This window comes from Peromyscus eremicus, chromosome 2 (genome assembly GCF_949786415.1).
Source record: "Peromyscus eremicus chromosome 2, PerEre_H2_v1, whole genome shotgun sequence".
Lineage (NCBI taxonomy): Eukaryota > Metazoa > Chordata > Mammalia > Rodentia > Cricetidae > Peromyscus > Peromyscus eremicus.
The window spans coordinates 64,768,114-64,781,591 of NC_081417.1; the positions used below are offsets into that span (position 1 = coordinate 64,768,114).

General features: G+C 42.8%; 1 pseudogene; it reads right to left on the reverse strand.

Moving 5' to 3' along the window:
• Positions 1–12,617: 12,617 nt before the first annotated feature.
• On the reverse strand, positions 12,618–12,995 carry LOC131904685 (small ribosomal subunit protein uS8-like; annotated as a pseudogene).
• Positions 12,996–13,478: the final 483 nt, after the last annotated feature.

Genomic DNA, 13,478 nt, shown 5'->3' on the forward strand with positions numbered 1-13,478 from the left:
CTATCTGCCGTTTTTCTGCAGGGTAGGGGAAAGTGTGCTCAGTCGCTAGGCAACCTGTGTACAGCTGGATGCCTCTGGTGATAGTTAAAGGGAGATCTGGAACTACAGGTAAGATTTGGGAAAAGAGGAAGTAAGGCTTAATTGGCACATCCGCCAGGCCTTCTCAAACAGGTAGCCTGGATGCTTACGTCTGTTCTTAGAGAGTACGAAGGTATCTCTGATAAGGTGCTTTCCTCCAACTGGGGATGGACCTGGCCGGATGCTGCTAATGATGATAATTACAGGGAGGCTTGAACTGGGGTTCTGGCTGAGCATAGCTGTCAGTGCAGAAGGTTATCTAAATATTCCTAGAAGTGGTTAGGTAAGGAGTTAGCAGTCTATAAAGTTAGTAAGGCCATAAAAAAGGAGGGTCCGAGCTGAATTGTGTAAAGCTATTACTTAACGTCCACCTGACCTAGGTGGTGTCTCCTTGTGGAATTTACCTTAAATCAGGAGACTTGCATGTGGACTGTTATTACTGCTAGTCCTTGAAAGTGGCCAAGGGAGATATCTGATTCCAGAGAAAGCCTTTCCTGAGGCAGTTCTTCAAATACCTGGAATGTGTATGTCCAGAGAGTGATCAGCCCACACTGTTAGCCCTTCTTAGGGAAAAGTCAATTGGGAAAACTATGAAGGCACACATGATTTTCATAACAGAAGACAGCTGATATATAACAAGCCAAGTAACACCAAAAACTCCTTGAGATTTGGCTTCCTCTGGAGGAATTCCCTGATTCCTCCAGGTAGTGACTTTGCCATAACCAGCTGAGTTCTTATGATATATTCCTGCGGCCTGCTGCACTTTTGTTGTTTAAATTTTACTTATTTACTTTTATGAGTATATTGCACAACATATACTTAACTTAGTGTGCTTAGCTTAGTGTTTTGCCTGGATGTATGTCTGTGCACCACATACATGCCTGGTGCTTGAGGAAGTCAGAAGCATCACATCCCCTATAACTGCTGCAGACGGCTGTGAGCCACCATGTAGGTACTAGAAATTGAACCCCAGGCCTCTAGAAGAGCAGCAGTGCTCTTAACCACTGAGTCATCTTTCCAGCTACTTCTGTTTGAATTTTTATAACATCCACAGAAATCTAGGTGTAAATGTCACACGTGAGTCTTTGCTGAACAAATCAATGTAGCTCCGTTTTCCTGCTCTGTGCCAGTACCTACTCAAAGGCATAACTTCAGAGAGTGGCCCGAATGAGTAAAAAGTCACACAGTTTCCAAAATTCTATTTCTAGTTCTAAAATATCAGTTTCCCCATATTATCACAGGGGCCTCATAATGACATCTACTTTAAAGACTTAGGAATATTTCTAGATATACTTGTACTATAATTCACTTAGCTTAGTGTACTGACTGGTTAGATTTTGTCAGCTAAATCTATGACACAAGCCTAGCCATATATGGGAAGAGGAAATCTCAGCGGAGGAATGCCTCTCTTAGATTGTCCTATAGGCAAGTATGTAGGGGGCTTCTTTTTTTTAAAAAAAAAAAATATTTTTATTTTATGTGCATGGTGTTTTGCCCTGAGTGTCAGGTCCCCTGGAATTGGCATTATAGACAGTTGTGAGCTGCCATGTGGGTGCTGGGAATTGAACTGGGTCCTCTGGAAGAGCAGTCAGTGCTCTTAACCATTGAGCTATCTCTTCAGGCCCTGTGGGAAGTTTCTTGATTAGTGATAGATGTAGCAGGGCCGGTCCAATGTGGGTGGTGCAACCCCTGGCTGGACAGGTGGTCCTGGGTTGCAGAAGAAAGAAGGCTGAGTGAGCCCAGGTAGTCAGCCAGTAAGCAGCACTCCTCTGTGGCCCTGCTCTCGGCCCTGCCTCCAGGTTCCTGCCTTACTTGAATTTCCGCCTTGGCTTTCCTCATTGGTAGACTTTGACCTGGGACGTGTAAGCCAAATAAATAATTTTCTCCCCAACTTAGTTTTGGTCAGTGTTTTATCACAGTTTTAAAAAAAGCAAACAAAAACACTTAGCTTTTTCTCCCCTGCACCCTGCCCCTTGCCCCACTCATTTAGACCTACTAAATCATCACCTGAATGTTAGCAGGATCCCTGAGAGATTCATGCATACAGTAAAAGTTTGGGAGAATCTGTAACTGGAAGTTTTCCTGTGTCCAGCAGCCACTTGGTCCCAAATAAGCATACAGAGGCTTGTATTAATTACAAACTGTTTGGTCTATGGCTCAGGCTTCTTCATAGCTATTACATCTTAAATTAACTCATTTCTATTAACCTATGTATTGCCACTTGGCTGTGACATTACCGGTCTGCTGGCATTTTGTTGCTTCTTGAGAGGCTGGATGATGTCTCCACTGACCCTGCCTTTCTCCTCCCTGTATCTCTGCTTGGATTTCTCACCTGCCTCTAGGCCAAAGCAGCATATTTATTAACCAGTGGTTGCAACATCTATTCACAGCATACAGAAAGACCACCCCACAGCAAGATCCTGTCAATTCCACCCACCCCTGTCTACTTCAGCAAGTCAGTTGACTGATAGTTCCTCACCTTTCCTATCTTTCCCACAATCACAAACATACACACAGACCAAGAAGTCCCCAAGGATGGGTCCCTTACTCCAGTGGTCCTCATAAGAAGACTCCCAGCAGCATCCATCTCCAGCTGCCTCCTTTCACCAGAGCCCTCTGGCATCAGCTCATAGCTGGTTACTCAGATGGCTCTAAAGATGTCTCTGGGAGTCTCTTGGCCGCCATGAATCTGGGGGACTCGCCAGGTTTTTGCTTTATCTCTGATGTTATTGGACACCACAATCAATCCTGTGTCCCAGATTCTGTTCCCAAAGTCACTGTCCCTTCTGGTCTTCTGCTGTGTCCCTGTGTGCTACAGCAGGAGCCATTCCTACCCCGATCCTTTGTTGCCAGCTCCTTGATACGCCTCTGAAACCTTTGATAGCTGATCCCCAGAGTTCTGGCTTTGCTTTTCTTCTCTCTTTACAATTGTCCCACAATACACTTGTTTTGGTCCAATGGCCGCCTCTCAACCAGAGACCCCCCAAGCTATATAACCGGAACACAGAGCTCTTGCTTTTGAGTACCTTTCTGTCGTGTGCCCACGCTTTCCAACCTGAATACCAGTGAGTCCAAATGCAGCCCCTTAAAAATATGGTGTTTCTTTCCAGGCATGGTAGCATACACCTTTAATAGCACTCAGGAGGCAGAGGTAGGTGGCTCTCTATGAGTTTAAGACCAATCTGGTCTACATATAGAGTTCTAGGCCAGCCAGAATTCTGTATTAAAAAAAATTGTAACACAAATCTTAAGAGGTCTTATTAATAAAAAAACAAACCCAGAGCCAGATATTGGGGTGAATTCTGAAAGATTAGAGAACAACAAACCACAGTCAACCTCACCTTGACAACTCCTCATCGGATCCTGTTTCCATGAATCCTCAGACTGAAAGCTTCTGAGTCCTCACCCGAATGGATCTCAACTGAACTGATGCTAAAAGCCTAAAAGCTTAAAAGCCTCTAGTTCCTGATCCTCATGCCTTGTATACCTTTCTGCTTCCTGCCATCACTTCCTGGGATTAAAGGTGTGTGTCTTTCCCAAGCAAGACATAAGAGATCTTAAGTGCTGGGATTAAAGGTGTGTGTGCTTCCCAGTACTGGGATTAAAGGTGTGTGTCACCATGCCTGGCTGTTTCCAGTGTGGCCTTGAACTCACAGAGATCGGGATGGATCTCTGCCTCCAGAATGCTAGGATTAAGGGTGTGTGCCACCACTGTCTGGCCTCTATGTCTAATCTAGTGGCTGTTCTGTTCTCTGATCCCATAAAAGTTTTATTAGAGTACACAATATATTGGGGGATACAATATATTACCACAAAAATTATTTTCTTTCTCTGGCTTCTATCTTAATTAATGTTTCCACCAATCACCCAGTGACTCTCATTCCCCCTTCACACAGTCAACCTGTATTACTGGTTCTTCCTGTCTCGTCTTTGGGGTCCATACCCTGTTGCCATTTTTTGGCTCAGTTATTGTCACCTCTCCCCAGGATGACAGCCACAGTGTTTAGTTGTTTTCCTGCCCCTGCTTCAATTCTCCTTACCGTATCCTCCAAAGTCAAGTGCTGGTGTTATTTATAATGTGCAAATACCCCTATTTTACCCATGTGGTCACTATTAACACACCTGTCCAAGAATTTCCACACCCATCAATCAAAATCTTGGGGAGGGAAGGTGAAGACAGGGAATTTTGGTGATTCCACTCTTTTTAGTTGTAAATTACCAAAATAAATAACATCCAGCAATGTTCTTGGGAATTGAAAGACTACTTGCTCCTACTGCTGGTCCTTGCTGGACTTAGCACAGCACTCGCGTGGAGGAGGGCTCCTGAAAGCAGGCTTTCTCTTGTTTTGTTGTCTTTTAAACTAGCACACTCTCGGTCCAGATCATACTACATTCAGGTTGTGGTGAACCTATGCACTGATGGTCTATAAACATCTGATAGTGGACTCTCAGTGCTCGCGTGTGTGTGTGTGTGTGTGTGTGTGTGTTTGTGTGTGTAAAATGCTGTGACTTTAAGCAGCTCTTGGAGCTAGTGAGATAATTCAGCAGGTAGAGTACTTACTACATAAGTATGAGGATTTGAGTTTGGCTCCTCAACACCCACCTGTAATCCCAGCCCCAAAGGTTGGCACGGGTGGATCCAGCCAACCTATCTAGCCAGCAAGGTGAGCTCCAGGCTCAGTGAGAGATCTCAGCCTCCCAAGACAGTGCCACCAGCCGGGGAACAAGTATTTGAAATATGAACCTGTGAGGAACATTTAAAAATCAGGTCACATCAGATCCTCAGTAATACAACATAGAGAAAAAAATAATAGTATAATATTAGGAAAGGATGAGTTTTGAATATTTACTACCACTTGAAAAATGCTATTTATTAGGTGGTAAGTTTATATGATTTGATTGTGAACAATGACTGTGTTTAGAAATCAGCTTTCAAAGTTCCTAAAAATACAAAAAGCAGGTTTCCTGAACTAGGAATAGCTGGCTCAGTCACGTGAGTGCTCTCATTCATCCCTTGCTGTGTTACCTCTAATGAAGACTAAGGCAAGACTCTCCTAACTGGCTTCTTACTCCGCTCCTCACACGAGCCAGCAGAGAGACGCACAATACAGAGATTGACCGTGTACCCTTCTTAAAACCTTCCATGGATCTGGATTGTCCTGAGGAGAAAACCAGCTTCCTTACCCAGCACAACAGCCTTTGCCTCTGGCGTCTCCTGTTGCTGTTCTTCAGGAGCTTTCCCTCTCCTGCAGGCAGACTGGGCTCCAGTCAGAACAGCTCACTCTCATAATTTCCCAACACACAAGGCTGATTGTGCCTCTGTGCCACTGCCCGGGCAGCACCTAGGATGCTTCACAACTGATCTGGCTCCACCACAGAGAGCACCCACTTGCCCATCAAGATGCAGACAGTCACTTCTGGTGCTTTCCAGACTCGCCGTTCTTGTGACCCCACGAACTCCACAGTACTTCTGTTTCAGCACCCTTCTCACGGGTACGTGTAGATCTGTTTCATTCTTTCAGATTATCAAAACTCAGTTAAAGACCATAACAGAATAGAAACTCAAGTAGGTGCCTATTAAGTGAAAAACCATGGAAGAGGGTCAAGGAAATACTAAAGGTCACATCACAAGGGACTGAGGACAAAGAGAGAAGCTGGAAAATCCTGTTCTCACTCTTCTTTCCTCAACATAATATTTTTATTGATTATTTGGAAATTTCACATAATGCACCTGACCACACTCACTTCTCAGTCCTAAGAGAACTGTTCTCACTCTTAATAAACCAAAGAAGATATGTCTTCCTCCAAAGGTGGAGAATTTCAGTACTGGAAGGGAATTTAAAGGGTCTGCTGTCTCAAGAAGAGTCCTTTTCTAATTCCAATACACGCTATATCATAGATGAACCTTGATGACATGCTGAATGAAGTAAGCCACACACAAATGGCTACATGTTGAATAATTACATAGGTATGAGATACTAAGATAGGTAGATTAAAGTAGAAGGGGGCTACTACAAGGGGCAGGTGACCAGACAGATGGGGCTTCATTGTTTAATGGGTACAGAATTTTAGTTTGGATGAAAAAGTTCTGGAGATGGAGTGTAGTGATGATTATACAACAATGTAAATGTGCTTTAAAAATCTGGTTAAAAAAATTCATGTTGTGTATCTTTTACCACGACTTAAAAACGTCAGTTACTAGACCTGAGATCAGAGGAGGGTGGCAGGCGGGAACACAGTGGTGCTGAAACTGGTGTTATGACTGATCTCTTTACCATCCAACACCAGCTCTGCGCCGGGGCCAGTTTCCAGGGAAACCGCGTGTGTACATTCAGAGACTAAGAGGACAGAATGCCAGCCCCGGAGGGGTCACTGCTATGGACTCCTCCTATGGGTCAGAGGGGTGGAACGCAGCCAAGTTCACGGGTGGGGTGATGGAGGTGGTCCATAGCAGGGCTCTAAGCCTCAAGTCCTTCTTTCTCCCTCTGACCATGGTAACTTGTTTCTCTCTGAGAGGAAACACTGCGATATTCTTTGAATCAAGGATAGATAAGAAAATTGGATGGCGTTAAGAGAAACATCTGGATCCGATTATAGAGTTTTATATGGAGCCTTTACATTTGACACTTGGAATTAAGGCCAGGAGATCCTCCAGGAGATCCTCCTGGTGCCTTCAAATAAGCAAAGCAGCTTACAAAGAGCAGAACAACTGAGAAGGAGCCAGGATGGATCTCAAGCATAAGTAGTCGGAGGAAGCAGGTTAACTAAGCAACCAAGAGATATATTAACACTGGATGCATGTGTTGAAGAACCTTAGAATTTGGGAGCTCTGGGCCGGCAAGATGGCTGAGCAGGTAGAGGCACTTGCCACCAAGCCTAATAACCTGTGTTCAGTCCCTGGGACTCACATGGTAGAGGGAAGGAACCAGCTTCCAAGGGTTGTCCTCTGATCTCCACACCTATGCAATGTCACATGTGTAACCACAGGTACATACCACACACACACACACACACACACATTAAATAAATGTAATTTTTAAAAAGAATTTGAAAGCTCATTGGGAACTGCCTCAACAACTATTAAATCTAGATCCTCATTTTATAGATGAGGAAATTGATGTTCATAGAGATGAAGTGGCCTGGACGTTTATACACACACAAAATCCAGTCACACCGAGCTCCATAGTCCTGTCCTTGGAGTTCTGGCTCAAGTCTTAGGCCTCTACTTAACCTCTTATCTATTGCTTTCTTGGGGAAAAGGATGATCTATGCTCTTAAAACATTTTTAAAGTGTGTTATGTGTGTGCATGTGGCGGTCAGAGGACAACTTTCGGGAGTCCCTTCTCTCCTGTCATGAGTCTCCAGTTGTCAGGCTTGTGCAGCAAGTGACCTTGCTGCTAAGTCATCTCACTGGCTCCTAAAAAGTCTTCTTATAGGTAGGAAGTATTTCTTCCCAGATTTGCAATCAATCAGGGAAGTAGAGATGTTCTAGAAAATGATGGAGGAGGCTGGGCAGGTAAGGGCACCTGCTGCCAAGCCTGCTGGCCTGAGGTTAGCTGCAGGACCCACATGGCAGATTGAGAGAACTGACTCCTGCAAGTTGTCCTCTGACTTCTATACGCATGTTGTGAGGAATGACTCTTCCCTAGAGCCCATTAAAGAGAGTGTGGCCCTACCAGCATCTTGATGTGGACTTCCAGACTCCAGAACGACAAGAAAGCACATCGTTTGAAAGTCACCTAGTTTTGGGTAATTTGCTTCAGCAACCCTAGGGAACAAATATGGAAATGTTGCTCATGCCTACATTTCCCCAGGTCAAGAGAAGCTGAGTCCATGAAGGCTTTAGTGTAGAGGTATTACAGGACAAGAGGTGGGGTGGGATCAAATTCTCAGTAGCCTTAAGTCCCAGACTGTAGATGTCATTGCCAGGAGCGAACTCCGGTACCAGAGTCTGAGTCTGTCCTGCAGAACTTGGGGGCAGGAAACTGAATCCTACAAGTCTTTGCGTTAATAGTATTAAGAAGGTAGAATACTTAATCTGACTGTGGTAATTAGATTCTGACAGAATCTTCCCAATTCTGCCTCCCGAGGCAGGGTCTCGTGAATTCTAGGCTAGTTCTGAGCTCATTATGTGGATAAGGACAGCCTTGAGCTGATCCTCCTGCATCCTCTTCCTGAGTGCTGAGATTATAGGCATGTGCCCCAATACAGGGTTTTATGTGCAAGAGAAATCTAACTCATTGCTTTCTGCATGTTAAGTGGGCATTCTACCCAGATAATATGTCTATCCCTTAGCCCTTAGATTAGGGGTGTGTGTGTGTGTGTGTGTGTGTGTGTGTGTGTGTGTGTATGTGTCAGGGTGCCACACATGCTAAGCAAGTGTTTTTCCACTGAATTATAACTCCTGGTGGTCTTATGAGAAGAAGGAGAGGATCATACAGATATATGAAGGTCCCTCTCTGTTGCCATGTGATACCATTTAATGCCTTGACACTCTGCCAGTGAGACAGTCATCACCATTTTCAAGCCCCCAAACCTCCAGGACCCTGAACTAATATAAACCTCTTGTGTTGTTTTTATTTGTTTGTTTGTTTTGTTTTTTCTTTTTTTAGTAGCCTGTCCCAGGTACTTCATTTATTAACAAGAAGATGACCAAGAACCAGAACACTGGCAGTGAATCAGAAACAAAGATGTGGAGGGTTTTCTTTTCTTTTTTAATTTTCCATTTGAAATTCAATTCCAAATCTTTAATTCAGTGATTCTGATTTGGTTTAAAAAAAAAAAAAACTGATGGTTTGGGCAGGTCCAGTCTCTCACCAAACTCCTCCTGCCGTGTGGTGGTTTGAATAAGAATGGCCCCTATTGGCTCATATATTTAAATGCTTAGGGAGTGGCATTATTTTTGGAGTAGGTGTGGCCTTATTGGAGGAAATATGTCACGAGGAGTGGGCTTTGAGGTTTCAAAAGCCCAAGCCAGGCCCAGGGGCTCTCTCTCTTTCTGCTGCCTGCAGATCCTGATGTAGAACTCTCAGCTACTACTCCTGCAGCATGTCTGCCTGAGCCATGCTTCCACCATGCTTCCCACCATGCTGATAATGGACTAAGCCTCTGAAACTGTAAGCAAGTCCCAATTAAATGCTTTCCTTTATAAGAAAAAAATGATCATGATTTCTCTTCACAGTAATAGAACACTAAGACATTTCCCTACAACCAACAAAGGACTTCTGGATGTTTAAAAGCCAAGGGGAAAAAAAAACCTTGCAAAGTGCTGATAAACTTCTTGACTTTGGAGGCTAACTGGACTGCTGCTGACTAGCTTCAGTCCAGAGAGATATACTCACCCTAAGTGGTAGACCTTTTCATTGGAGTACCAGCAGGAAAGAGATGATATACTCTAAATGACCGACTGAAGAGAATTTAATAAAGGTATGAAGCAGTGTGTAGGGTTCAGGAGGAGACAATATGATGGTGTAATTCAAGGCTAGTGGTTGCAGGGAAACTTTACCAACTTTAAATCTAAAGGAACAAGGAAGAAAAAGAGTGGTCGTATGCAAAATGTATCTCACAGGAGCAGTGGTCATAAACAAATACAATCAACTCATGAAAACTCAGCAGAGAGGGAGTCAATGGACTAAGAACCCAACCTCACTCCCTTCCTAATCACCTAAATCCAGCCCATGCCTCCTGTTGGCCAACAACAACCAAAAACTGGAAGACAATAAAGCTCTTGATGCAATCTATAGAAATAAGCCCTCATAGTTAAAAGAGAGTGGATCTGGAGAGGTAGAGAAAACACAAAGTCCAGGATTGTAACCCAAGTTTTCTAATATTTTAACAAACATTGTGGGCCCCAGAGTACAGCAATACCAATGACAGTTCATTTGGATAGATTTTTTTTTTGGTTTTCCTCTGATATATCTCCAACATTTAAGTGTCAATCAGTATTTTATTGCATTGATTGGTGTGTGTGTGTGTGTGTATGTGTGTGTGTGTGTGTGTGTGTGTGTGTGTGTGTGTGTGTGTATTGTGGGGCACATGTGGAGGAAGTCTGAGGTCAAATTGAAGGAGTCACTTCTCTCCTCCTACCATATGGGTCCGGAGGATGAAACTCAGGTCATCAGTCCTGGTGACAAGTACCTTTATCTACTGAGTCATCTTACTGGACTCTGATTAGACTTTTTTTTTTTTAGTTAAAGCATGAATATATATTTGTAGCAAGGAACTAGATGTGGTGGCCTACAATTTCATTACATTAGTGATGGAGACAGTCAGGTCAACTGGAGATGGAGAGAAGTGGGTCAGAAGTACAGGACCAGCCTGACTTACATAGAGATATCAAGGGTAGCTCAGTTTTCCCAACATTGTCACTGTCAGGTCTAACTGTCAGCAGGCTTGGTTTCTCTTAGGAGCTTTAAGAGAGAACCTGTGTCTTTTTACCACATTGCTAGCAATCCATGGCATAGATTCATCATTCCACTGTTTGCCTTCATCTTCACAAGGTGTCCCCCTGTGTGTGCCTCTGCGTCCAAGTTCCCCTTTTTACAAGAACTCTACTCATCTTGGATTGATTATGGCCTGTCCTAGGGAATTCATCTCAACTAGTTACATTCCTCAAATCTTATGTCCTAATAAAGTCACATGCTGAGGCCTTGGAGACTGGGGGCGGGGCATATAACTCAACATACAACACTAGGCCAAGACTTGAGCTGAACTGTCTTAAATGTGCTCAAAGAACCTATTGGAAAATCACATCATGCTAAGGGTAGCCAGGGAAACAATGTAGGAACTAGAAAGGGGGTCAATAAAAGGGCAGGAACTGCACAGAGAGAACAAAATAGAAAATCTGGAGCTGAAAAGTATAGCTCTAGAGGGAGTCCAACGGCTGATGTTAGAAGGCAGGAGACATAATTAGGGAAGTTGAAGGTAGGTTACTGAAATCACCCAATCTGAGGAGCAGAAAGAAAAGAGGTAAAGAAAATGAATAAAACCATAGGGGACAGCATCTACTACATTTTTTAAAAAAGATTTATTTATTTATTATGTATACAACATGTATGACTACAGGCCAGAAGAGGGCACCAGATGCCATTATGGATGGTTGTGAGCCACCATGTGGTTGCTGGGAATTGAACTCAGGACCTCTGGAAGAGCAGTTCGTGCTCTTAACCTCTGAGCCATCTCTCCAGCCCAGCATCTACTACATTAATGTAAACATAAAGGAGCTCCAAAAAAAGAGATAGAGAAAGAGAAAGAATACATAAATGATCATCAAAATAGTCCTAGATTTTGGTGAAAGACATTAACATATCTAAGAGAGGCAAATTCAAAAAGGTAAATGCAAAGGGCCCCACACCAAGGCAATTATAATAAGATTGTCAAAGACAAAAAGAATCTGAAAGGACCAATTGAGAACTAATTTATCACATACAAGGGATCTTCAGTGTAGTTCATAGCTGATTACTTATCAGAAACCATTGAGGCCCAGAAGGGATTATATATTTATATCAGACGATATATTTAAAGTGACAAGAAAACAAAAGAAGCCACAAACTATTAACTAAGAATTCTATACCTAGCACAACTATTCTTCAAAATCCATGGAGGAAGAATAAGACATCCCTAAACAAACAAAAGCAAAGAGAGGGGTCAGCAAGCTGACTGGCAAGACTAACAGAAACAGAAGCTCTGGTTCAGCAAGAGACTCGGCCTCCATGTATCGGGTGGATTGCAATCAGGGCCTCTGCATGCACAGCACAAACTAAACAGGAGTCAAAAACGGTACTCTTTACAAAACAAAACAAGTGTTGGAGAGATGGGGAAACAAGAAAGTCAGCAGAATAGAGAAAACAAACTTTGAAATGGCAGAAGATTCTGCATTGTCAGTGATCATTTTAAACATAAGTGGTTAGACTCAGAAATTCAAAGAAAGATTGGCAGGATGGAGGAAAATCTGACATGCTCTTCACAGAGGCACTGTTCACATGTGGCCTGCTGGATGAGGACCACACACGTTAGGGAGTGAAACCTGCTTTTCCTCTTCTCCCAACTCAAAGTTAATCTCTCCCCAGAACATCATTGTAGATGCATCCAGGATCATTGACCAAATATCTGGATGCCTACAGCTTAGTCAAATTGCTATATGAACTAATTATCGTCATGGGATGTTGTAGAATGTTTCTCTTTAAACCCGTCAATGTTCGCCTCATGTTTTGGAAGGCTCCACTGTTTGGTGGATACAATTGTCTCATTTTCATCAGTTGGCTCTTTTAGCAATATGTTATGTCCTTATTCATAGTACTAAATTTTAATTTTAATTTTTAAATCTTCTTTATTTATTTATTTTGGATTTTTCAAGACAAGGTTTCTCTGTGTAGCAGCCCTAGCTGTCCTGGAGCTTGCTTTGTACACCAGGCTGGCCTGGAACTCACAGAGATCTGCCTGCCTTTTGAGTGCTGGGATTAAAGGCTTGTACCACCACGCCTGGCACTTATTTTTATTTTAACAGTCCATGCAGGCTTTTTATTTATGTGTTCATATCTCTAGAAAAAGAATCCCAGGATTTCCCCTCCTGTGTGTTTTCATCTTGCTTCTTCATGGTCTGTGAAGCCAGCTGAGGTTGTCAGTACATGAAGCCAAACTAACAGGATAGGAGCAGACTGTTCGGCCATTTTTTTCTAGGTCTTTGAGTTGCAAATTGAATCTAGGGCTGATCACTTCACACTTGTTCAACCTGCCTCTGAGGTTCACAGCAATTTTACCATCTCTGTGATCATCACTGATTTCAAATTCACCAGTGTCACCATCGTCATATTTAGGAATTGAATGATGACTTTGGAGCAGGGCCTGATGAGGACCTGGAGTTTGCCTCTCTTCTTAGTATTGTTGATGCTCTTGAGAGCATTTGCCAGGACATTCATGTGCACCGTGGTAAGAGCACACAAAGACGGTGGAAAGAGGGTGAGAAGCACAAGTTTTTATTTTAAGTTGATTTTGTCTGATATTCATACAGCCAACCAGCTCTCTTTTTGTTACTATTTGTGTGAAATGAATTTTCCCAACCTTGCACTTTCAACGAAATTGACAAAAATTGAAACTGACCTAGAAGAAAAGAAAGAAGAGGTAAATAACTAAAATCTGAAATGAAAGTGGAGAAATTACTATTGAATTTATGTAAATTAAAAAATTATAAGAAAGTACTCTAGACAATTAATTACACAGCGACAAACTAACACAGATAAAAATGGATAAATTCTTAGAAACAAAAATTACCAAGACTGACACAAGAAAAAAAGGAAACTATTGAAAGTCTATAACAACTAAACACACTGAATTACTAATTTAAAAACTAATCTTCCAATAAGTAAAGCTCCAAGACCAGTTGATTCCACTGGTGAAGTCTA